Source organism: Danio rerio, chromosome 6 (genome assembly GCF_049306965.1).
Source record: "Danio rerio strain Tuebingen ecotype United States chromosome 6, GRCz12tu, whole genome shotgun sequence".
Lineage (NCBI taxonomy): Eukaryota > Metazoa > Chordata > Actinopteri > Cypriniformes > Danionidae > Danio > Danio rerio.
Genome location: NC_133181.1, coordinates 45598081 through 45621351, shown reverse-complemented (window position 1 = coordinate 45621351; position 23271 = coordinate 45598081). Strand labels below are relative to the sequence as shown.

The 23271-nt window shown below is 36.2% G+C and overlaps 1 protein-coding gene across 46 annotated transcripts in view; it reads left to right on the top strand.

Moving 5' to 3' along the window:
- The window catches only part of glyctk (glycerate kinase), a 182673-nt gene that overhangs the window by 126775 nt on the left and 32627 nt on the right, over positions 1–23271 (top strand). For 8 of the 46 annotated variants that reach the window (XM_073953262.1, XM_073953263.1, XM_073953247.1 and 5 more), the window contains 2 exons: positions 9187–9355; positions 19510–19640. The exons of 13 other annotated variants lie outside the window; for them this stretch is intronic. The gene's annotated coding sequence lies outside the window, so the exon portion shown is untranslated. Of the gene's footprint in view, positions 1–2604; positions 2724–7526; positions 7618–9186; positions 9356–19509; positions 19655–23271 lie in introns of those variants that run through there. 25 more of the 46 variants (XM_073953248.1, XM_073953259.1, XM_073953265.1 and 22 more) reach the window with 18 other exon arrangements.

Sequence of the window (23271 nt, the reverse complement as noted above, 5' to 3'; positions counted from 1 at the left end):
TTCAATTTAACAACATAAAAACGGTGGACCAATTGGAGCTGTTTTCAGATCGACCACAACTTGATGTAGGAGTGCGGTCCCCCAACCCACCAATATTGATTGACATCCGCACGTCACAATCATATCCTTCCTCAGTTTCTTGTTTCATGTCCGCCATTTTCAGCGTGTGAGTCAAAGCGATGTCACTAAAAATCCACTCTTGCTTTACTTTTAGATGTAAGACTCATTGGGCTCAACACAAGATCAATATTCTCCACATTATCACTCTAATCTGAATTATTAGTTGTACCTTTAGAAAGGTTTGCAAACGTGTACTTTTTAATTGCATCTACTTTAAACTTCAGCCATTTGCATTTCTCGTTAACACAGAAGCTCCCTGTGATCTTAGGTGTAGCTGGAAAAGTGCAAGCGTGTTGCCTTGTGTGCGCGTATCTCCATTGGAAATAAAATAACTATCGTGCCTGCAAGAAGCGCCTCTCTGCATGGCGCAGGGCCATGTATTTCGGAGTTCTGGGCGTGGGTTTCTGTCGGGGTGCACGTGGCGACGCATCGGGTTGGCAGCTGGCCGCCGTTGTGTTTGCCCTGGTGGAGGCCTGTGTTTGGAGTTCTAGAATGCATGGTGCTGCATGGCGCAACGATTTGGGACACTTCATGTTTCTACCACGCCACTGAGAGTGTCTGGTTTGCCGTGTCGTGGCTTCGAGTGGCACATCAGCGGTGCCTCAGTCAAAGTTTATTCAGTGTGGTTGATTATTAGGCTCGGTGTACAGGCTCGGCACTTGAAACTAGCACACAGTTGACTGTAAAACTATACAGAGTCACAAATGATTTTGTATCTATCTGCTTGGTCTGTGTCCAAGTTTTACATGTATGGCTGATTGCTGATGATAGCTTAGCTTCTCTCTGTCTGTTGTAAATACAGAGCGTGGGAGCCCTTGGCTCCGCCCCCTTGTTACGTTGAGTGGGAAGCCGAAACTAATTTTCATGTGAAGCAGCACGCCCCTAAAACAGTGAGCTGTGTACACGCCCCCAACATGACACGTTTGAACACATTATAATAAAAACATCTGAACTGTATGTTGAATTGAACCTAAACTGGCATACCCAGAAGAACCATAATATTAATATTAAATCATAAAAAGGGGTAAACTATGTGCCCTTTAAGCATTCATTTGGTTGTTAAAGCGTAAAAAGAGTTGAAAGAGCGTTTAAATGCAGGCGTCGTCATTAGCAGCAGGTGAGTGAAGAAATTCTTTTGAAAATACTGGTGTAAAATTAATTTCCATGTTTTAAAGACATGGCGTGGAAAAATATAATTTAATGCAGGGCTTCTTGTTTGGTCTGATACCCACTTTATATCGTATCTCAGTAAAGAGCACTGTTTTTTAATGAAATCAGACCTTACACATGGCAATTTTGTATGGGATGACAATAACCGGATGCCCTGGAGGTGGCTGACTGAAAATAAAAGTCCAGGTGCATGTGCCCCATTTGGGTTGTTCATCCGGACCTGACGAGCAGCCATGTCATCAAGCTCTGAGATAATAAAAAAACTCTGAGATGATTAATATGCATGCCTTGTGCTGTGTTTGATCATAGACATATACACTAGATATCACATATGGACCCTGAGCATGCGTCACCACATTTGTACAGTGCTCCCAGGACAGATGTCATTCAACCTCACTAGTCAAGACTAAAGCCAATTTGATGATGCTGGACTTTAACACTGTATACGGGTTTAGTAACGAGCAAACAAAGAAAGCAAAGCACAAAGGCAGAACATTTCATAGGTAAGATTTCGTTTTTTTACGTTTTTGTATGTTATGAACCTTTGTGCTAAACAAGTATTGATGATAATACAGTCACTTACTGCACTGACCATAAAGAAAGTAGCACCAACTCGCATTAAATACCAGGCTTATGCTAGTTTGTTTGAATAAAATCAGCAAACAATGTAAATTAAATATGACAACAATATGACCAGACGCTGCAGTGCCAGAAAGCTATTGTATTATTGTCGGAGCAGAGAACGAGTCGTTCATAACGAAGATTCATTCAAAAACAAATCGCTCCCTTAGTTAGAATGAGAAGTGAAAGCAGGAGAGGGGGTGTGTTTCAGGACACGGATTAGATCAAATTTAACAGGTAGGGAGGATAATACATTTCCATGCACACAAACACACACTCTTTGTCAGCAATGCCCATGCGATCGATGTAGAAATGTGATTAGGAAAGGAAAATTATAATTTTTGTAATTTTAAAAAATATTTGCATCGTGACCGGGGGAAATCTCCCGTTCATACATATGAGTATATAGGTGTATATATCTCTGGCTCTGGATGGCCAGTCCTCCACTGCACCTTGGTCCCATATTCATTTCAAAGAAGCGCTACCCTGTACTAAAATGGCACATTCCTTCCAATAGACAACAACAGGGTAGACGAATCACATATAAATATCTATGATGTAAATATCTATGGTGTTTATAAAGCAACATCGTTTTCTAGTGAGACAACAAATTTTCTCTCTTGGTTATTTCAAGCGTACATTTCACTTACTATGCATGTGGGACTTTTATTTTGAAAACACGATCGCCAAATTGCATACTGCGCGTTACTGGGCAAGGACAGCACGAGGCATATTTCAAACTGGCGTCAGGACGAAACATGCTAGATTTACAGATTACACATTCATTAATCTCCACTCTGAAAATGCATAAGGTATGTTTAGCTTCATCTTCTGTTAATTTGGCCTGTTTATTGTGAAATTTGATGCGTATCAACAATTTCAACAAACTCGTGTAAACTGCTAAATCATGTTAAATCATCTGTTCATGCAGAGGTTGATATTGATTCCTGGCTGTATTTTCTTTGACTATAGTTTTAGAATACAACGCCATACATCTCTATCAAGTTTAATTATAATCTAGCCTTTATCCACAACAGATCTGGTGAGCAAAATAGGTCAACATAGTATTTGGTTTACATTTATCCATGTTCAGCTTACATTATGTTGTGTGTGTGTGTGTGTGTGTGTGTGTGTGTGTGTGTCTCTGATCGGCATGTCAAAGCTGGGCTTATTAATATTCACAACAAGAGCCATACAGTATATGGTCAATCATGGACCTTTTGATTCTATGGGTATTTTATGGAGTAATAAATGAGCTTAAAACCCCGTTTTTGGATATATATATTTTTTTACTTACCAAAGCTATAAATGTAGATATCAGCGAACAATTTAACTTATTAAACCAATGCAGTAACTTTTATTATGGCACCTTTAAAGTGTTGTCCTCTTTCCTTTCTAAGCTATAGGCACAAAGTCCTCAAGGACAAATCAATCATCAAAGTTACTGATAAATCACCTGACATGTTATGATGCTTATGTATATTATTTTTTATATTGCTTTGATAAATATGTTACTTTATAGTTATATAATGTTGCTGACACTAGATGCAGGCATATGGAGTCACAAAATGAGAGGAAGAGAGCAAATTAATCAGAAAAAGAAAAGGCTTTCAGTTATGGGGTAATGCCATTAATTAACCGGTCTCAACTGGCACATGCAGCCCAGAATCTTCAGCTTGGTTTTAATCAGCCAAATGCCAGGTCTCTTGCTAATATACACAGGCATCGGTTTCTGAATTAGCAAAAGAGAGTAGCAAATCTAAAGAATTCCCCAAAACACACTGAAACACTGCTGTTTGAGTGGCATTCTGTAATGCTCCAATAGGAAATTATGACCACAACCAATAATTCATTTTAATATCCGCCTTTGTCTGAGAGAATCCTTTTATTGGTTTGTGAGATGAGATGAAAGCAGCACAGGACAGTCACTAGTAGAGTTGTTGTGATACCATTAATTCATGTCACGATACTATTACCTGCACATGTATCTTGATGTATTGCGATACTGTAATGTTTAACTCAAATCCATCAAATACAGAAAAATGTCAGAAATACTATATTTTAAAGAAAAAAGTATTTGCAAGTCTCCTCACATACAATGTATTCATACCAACAAAATAAAGATACAAATTATACCAAACGAAATTTGTTATAAAGGAGCATTTTTTAAACAAAATTAGGCTGAATGAAGTGGTCAAAAATCGTTAATGTTTCCTGTTGCTATTTTAGGTTTTTCATCTAAAGTTTTTTTTCAGTCTTATCAGATAGGAATCTAAAGTTATCCAAAGTGTTGTAGCTATTAAATCCTATTTAAAGGAGCAGAAATGAACGGATTCAGTTCGAACTGAAGCATCAGAAATTATGCAATATGCTACCATGAAGCGTGCAAGGTTTTGCAACCTTATTAAAATAAAATGGTCTATTGTTGCAAAAACATGTGAGCATTTAGTGACTTTTCCACATGCAACGTTATGTATTGTAGACAGACCTTTAATGACGATGCTATCATTTACAAACTACAGTGACACCGGCGGTATTTTGGAGCCATAGTACCTCTAGGGTCCATAATGGTACCTCAAAGATACTTTTTAGGAACATTTGGGCACTAATATGCACCTTTGAGGTACCACTGTGGACTCTTTGGGTACAAATATGTATCTTTTGAAAAGTGTCTACTTTTTCCATTAGTTTGTGTAGTAGATGTTCAGTCATTTGTACATTTATTTTTAATTACATCTAATTTATTAGTACAAGGTATTTAAGTTTCAGTATTTTGAGGGATATCTAGTGTATTTTGACCTACAGTATTCTCTGATTAGCTATTTAAGATATTACTGTATAGGTCAAACTACAAACGTTTTTATGCATCCAATTTGACTTTACTTTCCATCTAAATATAGAGACAAACAACTATTTTACGAGAAAACAGTCTTGTGAACACAATGTCTATCGGTGCTTTAGATCTTCCTATTTCAGACATTTTCCTAGAATAGACTGATTGCCGCGATTATGCTTTTACAATGGTTTTTTGGGGTGTTCAAATGTATATTTGTATCTAGTTACTTTACCCATACACCCCTGCCCATACACACTCATTCACACTCATACACTACGGCCAATTTAGTTTATTAAATTCACCTGTACCGCATGTGCTTGGACTGTGAGGAAATCCAAAAATAAACACGGGACTCGAACCAGTGACCTTTTTGATGTGAGCCGACAGTGCTAACCACTGGGCCACCTTGCCGCCCCATCTATTATTTTAATTATAAACATTATTATTTAAAATACATATCAGAGTTAAATATTTATCAGTATTAAAGGACTGACCCCTACCAAACATATTGTTTTGATGTCCATCAGGGGAGATCGAGTGTTAAACCTCCCTGTAATTCACACTGAGTGCATAGAGTGAACAGAGAATATGATGAAGAGAGACTTCTTAAAATTCTTCTTAAAATCTCACTGACAGTCTAATTGACATCAGTGCGCTGACAGATTTAAAACAAGAATGTGCATTTCTGAAATGAAATGACTGTGCAGTCTTTGATAAGATTTAATGGTTCAGATAGTGAATATTTCTTGAATCTCAGAGAAAAAGATAAAACTCATTCACAAATCCAGCGGAGAGAATACAATCAGTTTTATGAGTTTATTTTAATTATTGTGAGGGAAATTCTCATCTCTTATCACTATTTCTGACTGAGAAAGCACTTTCTGTCAATGTCTTAAATTGTACAAATCAGTTTCTTGCCTTTGGGCTCTTCTTCCCACATTGTATGCATTTGGTTATGCCTTTATTCCCTATATTAAAGTTTGATTCAATGCCTCATTACTGTACTTTCAATAGGATATTTGATTTTTATTGTTTAGTCTTGACATACAGATTCTTTTTAATATTTGTTATGACTCAATATTAAAGTCCATAGAATTACTTAGACACTATTACAAATCTTGCTGCCTTAAATTTATTAGTTAAATCAAATGAATGTTTCTAGTCATCTCAACTTGCATCAATCAAACTGACTGAAAATATTAATTTAAACGTTTAAAATTCAATTAAATTGAATTGAAACCAGATTGACTAATTAAAATAAGTTAAAGCAAGATACAAATATTTTGTGTTGACTTTTTCATAAATTTTATACAGTGTAAGTCAACCCGATCTCACAAGGAAACGTAACTATTATACGTTTTGGCAGAAAAATCACTAATTTGTAGGAATTTGTATGATTTCATCCATATGAAAATGTAAGATTTTAGAAAGGAGGCTTGTTCACAAACTGCAGCTATAATCCAGAGCCGGCCCTTCCCATAAGTGAACTAAGCAGCTGCTTAAATCCCCACAATCACTAGGGGCCCCGCTAGTAGTGCGAGCCGTTTTCTCGCTAAAATTGATTTTATTTGCATAAAAAAAACATAATTTTATTAAACTTATAACATACCTGTCAGCCCTCCCGTTTTTCCCTGGATTCTCCCGTATTTTACTATTCTATCCCGCTATCATCCCGTAAAGGTATTTTCCCGTATTTCTCCCGTATTTTCAGTCTTTCTCTGAACAGCTGAGCCTCCCTATACGCTACCCATACTGCCGAACCACCAGGGGTCGCCCCTTGCTCTAAAACGTGAGTCTTCTGTGCTTTCGCTTTGTTTAGGAATGAAAACACTTATAAATAAATATTAAAGAGCCCATATTATGGGTTTTTGAAAATTCCCCTCCATGTAGTGTGTAACACAGCTCTAAGTAAAGTGAAGTATCCAGCTAAGGCTTAAATCTGTAAGAATACAGTGTTTAAAACTGTTGATTCATCTATAAAAGAGTCGAATCATAGTGCTTCAAACGAGTCGCCTTGATACCGACTCATTAGGTGTTTCGCCATGACGTACGAACGAAACAAAGTTTTTCACGTGCACGCGCAAACCCGGGAGATTTCAAACCTGAGGCCCCGCCCTCTGACGCAGTAACCCAGACACACACACACACACACCCACAAACACACGCACACCCACAAACACACGCACACAAACATGCCGGTCGATTGAAGTCACACTGCAGATGGATATATTGAGTCTCTACCCAAAGATGAAACATCAGCATTATAACCAAGCAGTTGGAAACTTCTGGAAGCTACATGCTACAAAGAATACTTCATCTGAGTTTGTTAAAGGAAGGATCAGTAAAGAGTAACTGATGGACGTCAGGATGGGTTTCTTCCTACATTTCTCAAGTGTAAGTACGTGCGGTTAAAGTTGTTGCCTCGTTTACTCTAGCTTGCAAATGTATTTAGTTGTGATTTGTTACTTGTAACCGCGTGTACTGTATCAGGTTAACTGGATATATTATCTTATCGCGTGCAAAGTCACGTTAAAAACGCGACGCGTGCTGTTTGTTTATGGAGCTCCGTGCTAGAGTTCTGCTCCCGCGATTTATTCGGAAATGTATTCCCGCGCCGCAGAAATCTGGCGCGGGGAGAGAGAGAGAGAGAGAGAGCGAGAGAGAGAGCGAACGAACGAACGAGCTTTGTGTACTTTGTGTTGTGTGTGTGTTTTTATACAGACAGCTTGGCTGTCTGGACTGTATACTGGGTGACATTTGGTTGTGTTCTCCGCTCTAGCGGGACCGGGCGCGGCGGGCAGAAAACGGAGCGGGTTCTCAGGCTAAAACCTGGCGGGTGCGGGCTGAAGCGGGAGCGTTGTCATCCGGAGGTGTGTGTGTTTTTGTGTGTGTGTGGTATGGCGAGTACACGACTGTCTCCTTCGTTCGGTTATCCGTGGCACTATCCACTCGCCATAGTGTGGCAGCTAAAGTCCACGCCTACACTATCGAGCGTGTATGAACTGTGATTACTTTTTAAATTGCTGATTAGCTATTGGCCATTTCCCTCTCTGACTGAAGGCAGTCGACCAATCGCGACAGACTGTCATCGGTCCAATCAGCGCAGATTAGCTTCGCGCTAAGGAGGGGTTTGGGAACAAATGAATCACTGGACGATTCATACAGGAGTCGCTGGGATAATTAGATAAAAATAAATGCTGATTATAAGACCATGAAAGTGTTTTTTGACCTTGCATGCATATTAGACTGTTGTTGGAGACCCTTACAACCAAGATATGACCTTATTTCATGTATAATATGGGCTCTTTAAAAACGCGTACACGCGATTTGAAGTGAAGAGAAAGTCTGGCTTTTGGATGCGTGTTTAAACAGACCTATACACGATTAATAATAATATCATATAAAGATATCGATCCTGGTGGGTTTTTTTCCAAACAGAACTAATTTTATCTTAAATGAGCATTAAAAAGAAAGGAAAGCATTCAAATGCTTTCATTATAACGTTATTTGTGCATTTTTAAAGTGACACCTCTTATTTAATGTAATAAAAAAAATCTTAATAAATGAGAGATTCATTTGTTGCTCTTTAATCAGAATGTGTAAGTTATACAGTGGAGAAACGGCTAATGAGATTGATAACTTGGGGGAATGCACTATTATGGTGGGCATATCCCTTATTTTCGCATCCCAATGTTGACAAGTATGAATATGATCAACTCACAACTCAAGTTCGCAGCATCTCATTTCTGATATAGAGACCGTCTGGTCACCACAAGTACGCAAATCCGTGCACAGACAACCATGGCCTTTGCTTCGCTATTTATATACATATTTATATTTATGCTAAAAACATTATCATTTAAAATGAGGTTTTTATGAAAAATGCTTCGTCTCCCCTCTTCCCTACAGGGTCAGTCCTGACCCCTACCCCTCATTTGGATGACCAAATCATACTAAAATGTAAGAATGAGATCATAAAATTAATACTAATTAGCCTGCATGATCTCATGAGGAAACTTGCGTTTTGTCAGTTTAGTGGCTAATTTATACAAATTCATAGTTCAGTCAAACAAAAAAGTAAGATTTTAAAAAGGAGGTGTGGCACCCAACCCCTCCCTCAAACCCAACCATCATTGGGGGATGAGCAGATCATACAAAGTTGTACGAATGAGATCATCCGAATTAGCCACAAATTGCCATTAGATTGCATTGGTAAACAGATATGCAATCATTTAAACAATGTACAGGCATTATACCATGATCGCAAATAAGAAAAAATAGTCAATTTAATCAGTCAAATAACTTAACTATAAAGTTGAGACTATACCTCTTCAATACTGGATCTTCCTGACCAAAGAAACTTTTATGAGCAATTACCAGTTCATGTCATCACAGAGAGAACATTACGTCTGTCTAATGAAGCTCTTTTGCATCTTCAGGGATTTAACCTATACCATTTTCACTGGCCAAGACTGAAAGATTGCAGGAGACTCAATACAGCGAGGCAGGTGAAAGAGACTCGGAGGAATAATTAAGAATCACCCACACGCAGAGCTCAGGATTTGCCAGAGAATTAAAGTGGAGGAGGTTCCTCCTTGGGCTCTTCAGGTATTTAATTGCTTTCTGTCAGCTAGCCTTGACTTCATGCCAAATGCGCTCATATACTGACAGGGTGCGATGCATAGTTAGACTTGGATACGCTGAATCACAGGGCAAATACCAAACAATATTGGACCTAAAATAATCAAATAAATAAAATAATAAACACAGTATGTTATGTTTTATATATATGGCATTAAATTACATTGTTGCATTTTTTGATATTTATGCAAGCTAAAAGAAATCAATCAGGAGTGCTGCATTAGTAGTAGCTGTCGAAGAAACCATTGACCCATAAGTTTTGCTATAATGTAGACTACCATCAGGTCTTGAATGAAAAAAAATCTAATTGACACGTCATCCAGGTTGTTGCTCCTCGGTGCTGGCAAAAAGTATAGATGTTTCTGAAAACATCAGGCTGTGAAAACTCCTCAGGGAATTCCCTGTATTGATCTGACACACCGCATCGATTTTCTTTTTAAAAGGCCAATTTGAAGAAACACAAGTGTAGCATGATTTGATCTGAATCCTCAAGCACACTCTAGCTGACTTGTAGATTACCCACTTTTTTGTGTTAATTAAATTCTGCTAATCAAAGGGATATTTCAGCCAAAAATGTATAATATTTATTCCCCATTAAGAGTTTTAGATATTTTTATACTGTGTGTGTATGTGTATATATATATATATATACATATATATATACATATATATATACATATACATACATACAGTTGAAACCTGAAGTTTACATATAATCTAAAAAAGGAACATAACCATTTAGAAAAAATGTTTGATGGTAAATCATACTAAATGATTTACATTCGCTAAATGCCAGAATAATGAGAGAGAATTTTTTTTGAGAATTTTTTTATTTATTTCAGACGTACCTCTGGTTATGTATTTCGCTGTCACCAGAAATGTTGGCCTGGATATGAATCCGCAATGAGCCTGGGTTATAAAATAAACTAAAAACTCACCTTTCAAAGATCACCTTCACAATCCGCTTGTTAAGACGTTACACGAAGCGGCTTCCGGGTCCAAGCGCTCTATTCAACTGAATGGGGAGACTCATGAAATGGTAATAATAAACGTTTACAAAGCGATTTAATTCTTTCGAAAATCACAATCGCAATGTATATGTCCATGCCTAATATCTGATGGCCAGAAAGTGATTCATTTTTTTATAAATTGCAACAATTTTGGTATTTGTTATGCAGCAAGCCCAGAGATTGTTGCGTACACTATGACTTTATGTAAAATTAACTTTAATGAGTGATATGAATAAAAAGTGATCATAATCAAATAATTTCTCAACTCAAATGAATGGTGGCTTGGACCTGGAAATAGTATTACATACGTCACCACTTAACAAGCCGATAAGCAAATCCCAGCCATGTCCGTCACATTCACAATCTAAAATTTGCTAATTTTGGTGCTAATTGTCACAAAAATGTAAGGCTCCTCCACCAATTAGCAATCCCTACCACCCAAGTAGTACATTGATTGGAGTCTAAGCGTTACAGCAATAAACACTAATATCAAATTATGACATGAGGACAGCCTGAATGAAGTGTGTGCATCTGCCTCATGCTAATAGGTCATCGCAGTCACCGCTGCTGGTTAAAGAGCATAAGAGATGGTTCGCTAGTGCTGGAATAGATGAAATGACCTTTCACGCTCCTCAACAAGATTTTTCCATTAGGACGCTCCATTTATTGTGGCCCGGCTGCTGTCTGCTGGGATCTCTTAAGTAAATTGGCTCATATGAATGAAGATATCTGCTTGCTTGAGGTGGAGCTGCAGTACTTGAGCTCTGTTGAGATTGTAGCCACTGCCTTTAAGAATGTAAACGACGGGAAGTGAGCAAAGGTATGAGCTGGAGAGATGGAACTTTATTTTGTAAATATTAAAAAAGTCCTGACACTTTTGAAAGGGTAGTGGAGAAAAGGACACTCAAAATGTCACTAAATGTCATGGATTGTTCGAGCAGAGTTTGGGTCTTAATCTTAAGGTCTAAAATTACATACAGTTGAAGTCAGAATTATTAGCCCCCCTTTGATTTTTTTTTTTTTCTTTTTTAAATATTTCCCAGATGATGTGTAACAGAGCCAGGAAATTTTTATAGTATGTCTGATAATATTTTTTCTTCTGGAGAAAGTCTTTTTTTGTATAATTTCAGCTAGAATAAAGGCAGTTTAACATTTTTTGAAAAGCATTTTAAGGTCAATATTATTAGCCCCTTTAAGATATATATTTTTCTGATAGTCTACAGGACAAATCATTGTTTTACAATAACTTGCCCAATTACCCTAACCTGCCTATAATCTAATTAACCTAGTTAAGCCTTTAAATGTCACTTTAAGCTGTATAGAAGTGTCTTAAAAAATATCTAGTGAAATATTATTTACTGTCATCATGGCAAAGATAAAATAAATCAGTTATTAGAAATGAGTTATTAAAACTATTATGTTCAGAAATGTGTTGAAAAAATCTGCTCTCTGTTAAACGAAAATTGGTGAAAACAATAAACAGGGAGGCTAATAATTCAGGGGGGTTAATAATTCTGACTTCAACTGTATTTCTTTTTACAAAGCATAAAAATTCTGTGTAGTTCAAACAGAGCTACACTGTAAAAGAAAGTGTATATATTACTATGCACATTATAGAAAGATCAGTAGAGTTCATTTCAACATGTGATGTTAATTCAGTGTTGATCACTGTCTTTATTGTTGCTTGTGAAATTAACTAATAATTTTTAATTAAAACACCTCATCTTTTTCGCTAAAGGGATTTTTTTTTTTTTACAAAAATATGACATTGAAAAGGTATGTTGAAAAGTTAATATGTGTAATAAAATACAATTCAATACATAATCAATTGATAATCAATAAATAATAATTAAAATGAAACTGTAATGAGAAGTACTTAATGTGTAATTAGGAAAAAATATTATTCATTATGTATAATTTCTGTGGTTGTAATAATAACAATAATAATAATAATAATACTTTTTTGATGCAAGCAAGTATTTCTGCTCATTAACTAAGGTGTGTTTTGTACTTTTATTCTTTATTTTGTAAGATAAAAATTTAGAAATAGATTTAATTAATAAATGTATTATTATTATTATTATTATTATTATTATTATTATATTAGTAGTAATAGTTGTGATAGTAGTAGTAGTAGTAGTATAGTATAGTAGTAGTGATGCTATAGCACAAGCATTTGCTTATTACCTTAGGTGTCTAAATATAATATTTTTTTAAACTTTTTTTTTTTTTCCACATTTAAATGTCATACTTAGTGACTAATGCAGAAATGGACTGAAATATCTGAAGCACATTTAATTCAGATGACCAACTCTACATTAAGACAGCAGTGTGTGTGCAGCTGCTCTGAATTCAGTCTGCAGGAATGTGCTGTTGGTTTCCTCCCGGAGGCCCTGTTTCTGCAGAAACCCGCCATTTCTCTACCTGCCAAAACTGGCAGTGGCGTCTCTGCGATGCCTCCAGGCACTCAGACAGAAATATCACTGACAAGGTCAAATCCCTGCAGGCACAGAGCTGCAAAAAACACCCTGTTTTACACCTTCAGAGGTGTGAGAAAAAAACAGCTTCTGTGTGAAGTGACTGAATACTGATCGCAAATTAACCATGATAGCATCTGTCATAATCCTTCCTGCATGCATCCACAAAGGAACCTGACATGTACAGAATGTACTGCTATTTGAGAGCAAATATATTTTTAAGCCTAGTGGAATTTAAATGGATTCTGCTGGGTTTATTTCAAATAGACTACATGAAGTTTCTTAAAATAAAAAGTGTTGTTGCAAGCTGTTCTTGTACCACAATATTCCCAATATCTTAATCCCCTTTGGTTCTGTCTGTATACATTTACTTAGATTTTTGTATTTAGTACATTATACTTGTTTTACAATAATCCAGCACTAACCTATAGTATAAGAGAAAATAGGATTAGTTTGTTTATTTTGTAAAATGACATCACAATTGTAAACAATATAGTTAAAGTATTACAAAGCTATGTTGTCAGTATTTGCATTCCCTTATGAAAATGATACAATTATACAACAGATCATGTCATTCAACAGTTAGAAAGCTTTATAGTCCTTTATATTACTAAAATTCTGAACAAAAACTGTATAATATCTAGCATGTTTTCAGTTATGTAGTTAGCAAACAAAACTTGTCATCACTCTCTCATCAGTCTCACTCATCAGTCTCACTCTCTCACACGCTATGTCCTAAAGTGACTACTGTGTGCTTGGTGATTGGCTGGTAGCATGCACAACCGCGATGAAAAGGGTTATCATCCCATGCCTATATCAGACTAAATATTCAGAGTAGCATAGTAAACAATACAGTGAGCTCGTCACAGGTTGTCATTGTTCAAAATTGAATCAATGTGAATATAAAACCAACTTTACCTCAGTAAAGCAGGCTAGGCGGAATATTATCGATGCTGTAAAAGATCTTATGAAACTGAAATTAGTCACACGAATCTTTCACCGGAAGTTTTTAGTGGCTGAACAACACTTCTGTGCATATAACCCATTCGTACCAACACAATCTACATCAGCTTTGCGTGTAGCTAAAATACTTTTAAAATAGAACATTACCTGTCTAAAAGAAACACTTCAGCCATGGTGTCATCCTTCCCCAGCGTGCAAAATTATACTTATCAGAATACTTATCAGCTATTTATTAGAATTATGGGAATTATCGGCCCGACAATATTTAATTGAACATTTTTTTTAGAACATTTTTTTGTTTAATGTCTTACCCAGAATATAAAACTACATATAAATACATTTAGATCTTTTACTTTAATCATTACTATTGCACTGTGAAGAAACTTTCAACCAGCACAAAAAAAACAACAAAAAATAAATAAAAAATCACCTACTGCACCTTCAACTGTGTCCTAAAAACAACAACACAAGATTACAGCCACAAGTAATTTGCCCATCACAGCACAACATGATAGAAACATTTAAATACCGACCACAGCACTCCCAACAAAATTGTATTTAAACTAACACTGGTAGCATTTAACACTGAATAAAGCACATAATCTGTACCTGAGGTAATCCCTGTCACAGTAGTTTGGGCTGTTGTTCTGCTATGACATCATAAATAGAAAGCATTTCTAAAATATAAATTTCACGTGTCGCCGTTTCAGATGGTTAGGACAAAAACTCATTTTAACATGGAAAAGATGTCTTTTATCATTTATGTGTCGCAGCATTGCATGTTGTCAGGAGATGGTGTAAGCTGTTCGAAATTCACTGTAAACCGGCTTTATTTTAATTTTACTAGTTTGTTTAATGTAGTTTAAAAGAATAGTTCACTCAAAAAGTGTAATTCTGTCATCATTTACTAACCCTTTACTTATTTAAAACCGGTTTGAGTTTCTTTCTTCTGTTGAACACAAAGAAAGATATTTTGAAGAAACCTGTAACCATTGACCAGTGACATTGACAAAGTGTTTGTTTTTCCTACTGTTGAAGTCAGTGGTTACAGGTTTCAAAATATCTTCTTTTGTGTTTAACAAAATAGCAAAACTCTTAATGGTTTGGAAACACTTGAAGGTGTTTAAATAGTGAGTAAATTGTCATTTCATCTCTTTAACTGTGATACTTGATGAAAACAATATGATAAATGATAATCAATAACTGCTAAACTTTTACTGTGAAAATCTCTATGGTTCATTTTGATAAGGTTTGGATTATAATACCTTTAAAATACCTAAAAGTGCATTAAGCACTACAACAAATAAAAGTACTGTATTATGTAAAATCACCTGTAACTCAATATTAAATGACTTGGATCTGAGTGTGGGCACCAATATTACCCCTTACCCAAATAATACATCTTAAAAAACTGTACAGTAAATCACATGACTAATTTCTTTTTAAGTCAAATTACTTTCTACGATGGTCCAAAGCACTGCAGCAGAAAAACGTAAGAAAGAAAGAAAGAAAACATTTTTTAATTTGTTTATTTGTTTATTTTTGTTGTTTATTTGCAGTGGGTTTTTGCATTTAATTGCATTTTGAATATTTGCAGAGTTTTTATAGCCTATATTTGTTTGAATTATGAATATCTGCAGCGTTTTTTCTCTATTTGTTTGCATTGTGAATATTTACAGTTATTCTCCATATTTGTTTGCATTGTAAATGTTTGTGGGGCTTTTTGCTGTCTTTGTTTGGATTGTGTATATCACCGTAATGTTCTATTTCTTAAGCAACAATCGCAAACAGCTTGACGTCGGTTATTAACGAAAGCGTTCAATAAAACGCAAGATTACTGGTCAGACCGGTGCCAGCTAAAGCTTTAGTGACCTTCCTCTGTTGAGTCATGGATCACCAGCACTGCTCATCAGACTAGCCCATAGCCGGCACCTCTAGCTGTGAGAAATTAATCAAAATTTAATCTCCCCTCACAGTGTGTGTGTGAAGCCAAGCCTCTGTGCATTGCCTGACATCTTCAATTTGGCTTACCAAAATAAAATACTCTCAAAAGCAGCCCTGAATCCACTGAAAGACCTTTACGAAAACTCAGGTTTTTTCAGGTTAAAGAAAACTTAGCATTAGCATTGTGTTTTAATTATTTTAAAGTTATTGTCTATATACTGTTTATTGCAAAGTTTTAATGACTTAATTTTAATATTTAATACATTTTTTATGCCATAATGACAATATACATCATATTTTACTAGATATTTAAGTTTGAAGTGGAACTTAAAGCATACCTTACAACCCTCTAGCTTTCCCCGAGATTCTCCCGTATTTTAATGTTCTATCCTGCTATCATCCCGTAAAGGTATTTTCCCATATTTCACCTATTTTTTTTAATCTTTCTATGAAGGGTGGAAATAAACATCAAAGAGCCGATCCTTGCTGTATGCAACCCATATTGACGACGCCCCTACTTAAATGTGAATCCGTTCTGTGCTTTCATTTTGTTTAGGCATAAAAACACTTTGAAATAAATATAAAAACGGCAGGATTCACTTTTTTTCCTTTACAGGCGCCATTGCCCCTTTTAAGCAAACCTCAAAACAGTCCGTTTAAGTAAAATGTGAAGTGTGGATGCTGTCAAGGAAGTGCGGATCCGAATGCAGGGTTTATTAGCAGAGAATGGTCAGGGAAGCAAGTCTACCTCGGAGCAAACAGATGTATACAGGCAATCCAGAGTCGTGGTCGATAAACAGGCAGATGGTCAGTAGGTAGCAGACAACATAAAACGAACAAAACAAAGCAAGGTTAAAACACGGCAAAGCAAGGCAAGAAAAACATCCCATAATGTTCACGAAGACAGTATAACAAGACTCAGCAATGAACTGTGTGTCTGTGCTGCTTTTAAAGTCCATGTAATCAGTTCTGATCAGCTTCAGCTGCATGTGTGTGTTAACAATCAATGGGAAACCAGAACAGGTGTGAGTGTGGTGCATGACTGGTCTTATAGTCCATGCAGTTTAGTCATATATGTGTATACAAACGATCTGCAAGCATAGATCACTGGTGATTGTGACATTATGTGGCTGTCAGACGCTCTTCATAAAATAAATAAGCTGTTTCCCAAATGGATTCTGTACACACAATTTGAAGCGGATCAAAAGTGGACACTCTGGGTTTTCAGTGTGCATTTGAACAGACATGCATACATAATAATAATAATTAATAATAATAATATTAGTAATAATAATAGAATCCTTTATTTTTGCATTCCAATATTTACAGATGCGACTTAAAGGCTTAACTAGGTTAATTATTCAAGTTATTGAATAACTGGTTTGTTTTGTAACCAATTGAAAAAAAAAATTCTTAAGGGGACTAAAAATATTGATCTTAAGATTTGTTTATTAAAAAAACAGCTTTTATTCTAGTCAAGCTAATCTAAATAAATGTTACATGGCTGGGGGTGTTGCTTTGTTGTTCCCTCCTCCCCTTTCCGTTTTTATTTGCTGTCTGCTGTTCTTCTAAAATCTAGGTGTTCCAATTGGTTCGTGGAGTTTTTACAAGTGTACCAATGAAAAGAGGATGGGGGTCATTTAAGCACTTCATGATGACTCGGACCAGACTGGGGGGGATCCTTGTCTCTCGTCACTGCTCTGTATTTCTGTGTGACACTTGTGTGCCTGTCCTGTTCTCTGGTTTGCTTTAAGAGTTTTTTTTTTGTTGAGTTTTACATCTATTCAGAACATCCATGCAGTGATGTGAAAGTGAAGTATGAGACGTGACTTACATTTTTACACACACATAGTTAATTCTCTGTTAATCCATTAGATCAGAAGCAGGTGCTACTCTTTGTATGTTTTATTTTTTCCAGTGAGTGCAGTTTAATAAGGGGTGTGTGACGAAGATGTTTTTTGTATTTTCATATATCTCTAGTTATTCAGAGGTGAGGGAGGCATTAGTTAGCGAGTGTTCAATTTGTTACTTTCTTTGATTTGGCACTGCTTATTTTCCTTCTATCAGTTTTCAATTGATTTGTTTACTGATGTTGCATTTATTGTACACATTTGTAAATATACTTTGGGTAATTAAATATATATATTTTTTTCTTTATCTTTATTGTAATTTAACTGATGATTATAATTTTTCCTGAAGAAAAACTGTAGGAAATACTGTGAAAATGTCTTTGCTAAACATCACATAGGAAATATTTAAAAAAATAAAATAATGTCACGACAGTTGACGTCTGTTTAAATGATCTCACATGCGAAGTTCTTAGACCAGCTAGCTTTTCTAAGAGATGTTTTAAATAGAATCTGTCTCTTTTTTTCCAAATGAAGTTACTGTCCTACTTTGAAAAAAGGCTTGTTTACCAAGCCAATCACCCACACGGTCACAGCAGCCATTTTTAGACCTCAATTAATCTTTTCTGAGGGCTTCTGAGTGGAGAAAAGCGGTGCACTTTCAATTCCCTTTCAAGTTCACAGGTACCGCAGCTCCTGCATTGTAAACACTTTAAATAGGTTATTAGCGTTAAGTGCCATAAAGAAAAATAGTAAGTAGCTTTATTAAGTGGACTATTAAACAGCTGTGCGTTTGGTTGCTGGACACAGAAATAAAAGACAGGTTTATGCAAGTATGCATTTAAGAGAAATATTTGTATGCTGTAATGTAGCCCTATTCCCTATGAATATATACAGCTCTGGGGGAAATAATTAATGGTTCTCTTTATTTTCATTAATGTGTGTTTGGGTTTTATGTTATGAGCCACACCACAATAAGGCAGGGGTTCCCAAACCTTTCAGGCTGCTACCCACAAAAAAACAGTGTATCGCGACCCCCAATATCCTCTGAGGTGATTATGAATATATAAAGTTAGTTAGTACAGAATGGTGCACAAATACCAATAGGCTCAAATCTATTCATTATTTAATTTTGAAGAGCCCTACTCGGAGACCATCCTCCATGTTCAATTGTGGCCTGTATTTATTTTTGATGTACATGAGTGCCTTAAAGGTGTCAGAAAGTTTAACCTGGTGCCATAAAATCAATGCGCTGTGTCTAATATAATATAATCACCCCAGGGGGCGCAATATAATCTGCTTTAAGGTTTTATTAGTTAATGTTAATTAATATATTTACTATGGTAATAATGTGCAGCAGTTACCATAACCATAGTTTAACATTTAATTTATTCATTCATTTTCTTTGACTTAGTCCCTTATTTTTCAGGGGTCACCACAGCGTAATGAACCGCCAACTAATCCAACATATGTATTTCACTGCGGATTCACTTCCAGCCACAACCCAATATTGGGAAACACCCATACACTCACATTCACACATGTACTCATACACTACAGGCAACTTAGTTTCTCCAATTCACCTATGGCACATGTCTGGACTGTGAGAGAAACTGCAGCACCCAGAGAAAACCCATGCAAACACGCATGCAAACTCCCAAACTTTTTGCTGTGAGGCAGCAGTGCTAACCACTGAGCCACTGTGCTGCCTAGTTCAACATTTACACATCCACTATTAAAATCCAAAGTTATGATAGTTCACATTAGATATAGCACTGTGAGTTAACTAGAACTAACAATAAACAAATCATTAAGCAAATCACTGTTCCCCTTTGAGAATTCGATTTCTGTCTTTCATTGCACGTCTGTGTATTTTTTAGGTTCCTGATGTTTCTTTTTTTGTTGTTTAATGGATTTTTAAAAGAGATCCTGAGAAGAGACGTTGACAGAGGCATGGAGCGAGGGAGTTCTCTAACCCATGTGTCAACATAACCTCTGCTGCGATGAAAGGGTGAGGATGAAAGGGTGGGTTTGGTGTTTCTCAACGGAGAGTTTCATCTTTCAAGAGTGATGTTTATTCTGTTGCAATGGGGTTTCACACTCGCACTGTGGAGCTGGGTGACGTCCTGCAGTGAGTGCACCTGTCTCTGCCTCTTTGTCTCTCTATGACACTCCATCTGTGCTCTGTACCTAACAACGTCCTTTAGCGCAAAGTATACTGAGCTTTTTACTTTACTTTTTAATAATTTATTTTAGCCTAACCAACTACTTTATAATCCACATACATACAGCGTGGAAAATAAGTATTGAACAAAATGTTTTTTTATTCCTGGGAATAATATTTCTAAAGGAGCTGTTGACAGCTTTTAGTAAAAACCCAAACTATACAAACATAAAAATGAAAAAAAAAATCTGAACAATAAATTTTGTGTAATAAAAATGAAAGAAGAAAGTCCTAAACTACTGAAATGTGTTTAATACTTTATATAAAAGGCTTTTTTTTGGTGATGACAGCTTAAAGACGCCTCTCATTTGGAGAATGAAGTCACATGCACTGCTCAGGTGTGAGTTTTCCACAGACTTCAACTGAGTGTAAAAATCTTGATGGTTCTGTGGGTCTCGTCTATCAAAGCTGATTTTTAATTTGTATTTTCTTTTGGATTCAAGTCAGGTGATTGGCTGGGCCATTCTGCAGCTTGATTTTCTTTCTCTAAAACCATTTGAGAGTTTCCTTGGTTGTGTTTTGGAGCATTGTCTTGCTGAAATGTCCACTCTTGTTTCATAATCTGATAATGTAGATGCTGGACTGAAGCAGCTAATAATAATTTACTCTGACGAAGAGCAGAGGGTTACTGAAGGACTGCTAGTGTTGGAAAAAGTTCTGATAAATCATACTCAAGTAAAAGTACCATTACCTGCCTAAAAATGTAGTGCAAGTAGAGTAAAAGTATCTGTTGTAAATATTACTCAGAGTATGAGTAGAAATTAGCCATTTCAGTGAGTAGTGAGCATTACACTGTTAAAACTGATGCGTTTACAGGTAATATGTGAATGTGTGTAAACGTAACATTCTGTAGTGCATATAGTTATTGCCCAGCAGGCACACAATATTAATAATATTAGGTTAGATTTAGGTTGTGACGTCAGGTGACCAAAGTTCAATGTCTAGCCAGCGTCTAAGGACAGTGTTATTTTGATGTCCAATAATTATGTCAAATGACGTTAATATTTGGTTGATTTTAGGTTGTATTAGAATGTGACCAAAATCCAATGTTGACCCAACATCTAAAACCAACATCATATTGACGTCAAATACTGACTTTTATTCATCAGGTATGACAACCAAAATCCAATGTCTGATAAATGTCAATAGTGGTAACGTCCACACAACGTCAAGCTGTAACATCATAAGACATTGATATTTGGTTGGTTTTAGGTTGGACATTGACGTTGACCTGACGTTGAGTTCTGACATCAACCCGATTTTCATTTCCAAGCAAAATGCAACGTCCCCATGATGTTGGGGTACAACGTCAGTCTGACATCATGTTGAAGTCTTGTGCCTGCTGGGTGTTTAAGGCCATTTTGGTCATCATACCGTAAACATCCGTCATCTTTCCATCAGTATTATGCATCTAAACAGTCTCTGGGTCAATGCGTGTTGGACATCTTCTTGGACACTTTGAATACCTCCAAACAGTTTGCTGCAATTATAAATCACCCATGTCTTGAGGTAGTTCATTTACCCTCTATGTGTGATTTGATTGGACTTGCAGTACTGATTTCCCTAATCCCCTTAGACGAGAAAAAATAAAGTAGTGACTGCAGGTTGAAGGAAAGTAGTGGAGTAAAACTACCGATGCAGCACTAAAAATGTACTCGAGAAAGTGAAAGTACACATTTATAAAACTACTTAGTAAATTACAATTCCTGAGAAAAACTACTCAATTACAGTAATTTGAGTTTCTGTATTTAATTACTTTACACCACTGAGGACTACTGAAAGATTTCAGCTGCTGTCAGGGCTTTTACTAACTTTTTACAGCTCCATTTCTTCATGTGTTCAATACTTTTTCATTACACAAATAAGCTGACAACATATATGCTATTCCTTCTATGCTAATGAAGGACTAATGAGACATTCCAAGCATGGGATGGGTCCTCCTGGCGTTCCTCACAGCTCCAATACACATCTATAACCATATGCCTTTCACCATATACAATGAATCTGCTTGTGATCTTCCTTTATATAACTTTGTCAGGTTTGCTGTCATTTGACAGTTTTTGACTGAAGTGTTGTAGTCATGAAATCAACAGAGACATTGATTGATTGTATTTCTATATACAATATATTTACTATTGTTGAGTCATGGTCTGGGGAGAGTATGTTAATATTCTCCTCCACTTTATCTCTTCAAATTTGCTTTCATTTTCAGCTGGTTTTGGGGGGTTGGTTTTCTGCATCTCCCGCACACCGGTGCGTAGCCTCATATGCTAACAAAGGCAGTTTCACTGTCTTTGTTGCTCAGCAGTGCATATGTTACAGCTAGTTTCTTTATACAGTATATTAGTTTGTTTTATTCTACTGTCTATATCACAGGTGTCAAACTCAGTTCCAAAAGGGCCGCAGCACTGCAGTTTAGTTCCACCCTAATTAAACACACCTGATCAAACTAATTGAGTCCTTCAGGCTTGTTTGAAACCTACAGTTAAGTATGTTGGAACTAAACTGTACAGGGCTTCGGCCCTCCAGGAATTGAGTTTGACACCCCTGGTCTATATGTTTAAACATGTAACTTAATAAACAACTTTGCCTGCTTCAAGGCGTTGAGATTCTTTCTCTTTATCAATGATGAAAACAACTTTAATGGAGTCAGATTAATTACAATGGAGTCTGTATTTCTTTGGTTGTTATCAACATTTGTGGAAAATTTCAAGTCAACAGCACCTTTAGAAAAATGTATTCTGAGAAAAATGGTGACGTGTTCAATACTTATTTTCCTCACTATATGCTATAATCTATGCTCAAAACATGCACACGACATTAATTCCTGTCCAGTCGGCTTCTTCTCTCCAATAGTCATGAGCGATAAACATCTCTTCATATTCATTTTATTTAGTTAATGAGTTAAATGAGCAGATTTTTATTTTTTTTATCTCCTTACACAAGAACTCTTCTGTGTTGGCATCAGAGTTTGCTGCCTTCAGTAGCTCATTCATTCATTTTCCATTGGCTTAGTGCCTGATTTATCAGGGGTCGCCAGAGTGGAATGAACCGCCAACTACTCTGGCATATGTTGATGCCCTTCCAGCTGCAACCTAGGACTCGGAAATGGGTCTTGTAGTTAAACCATAGTAAAAAACAACATAATTTTACCACTGCATTTGCACAACTGAGATTATAGAAACTAACTAATTCGGCCTCCAAAAAAGTTACTACACTTACTATGATAAAACCATGGTTAATCTTTATATTGGGAATGAAAGTTGAGTCATACTGTATCATAAAATACAGTTGAAGTCAGAATTATAAGCTCACCTGATTTTTTCAACACATTTCTAAACATAATAGTTTTAATAACTCATCTCTAATAACTGATTTATTTTATCTTTGTCATAATGACAGTAAATAATATTTCACT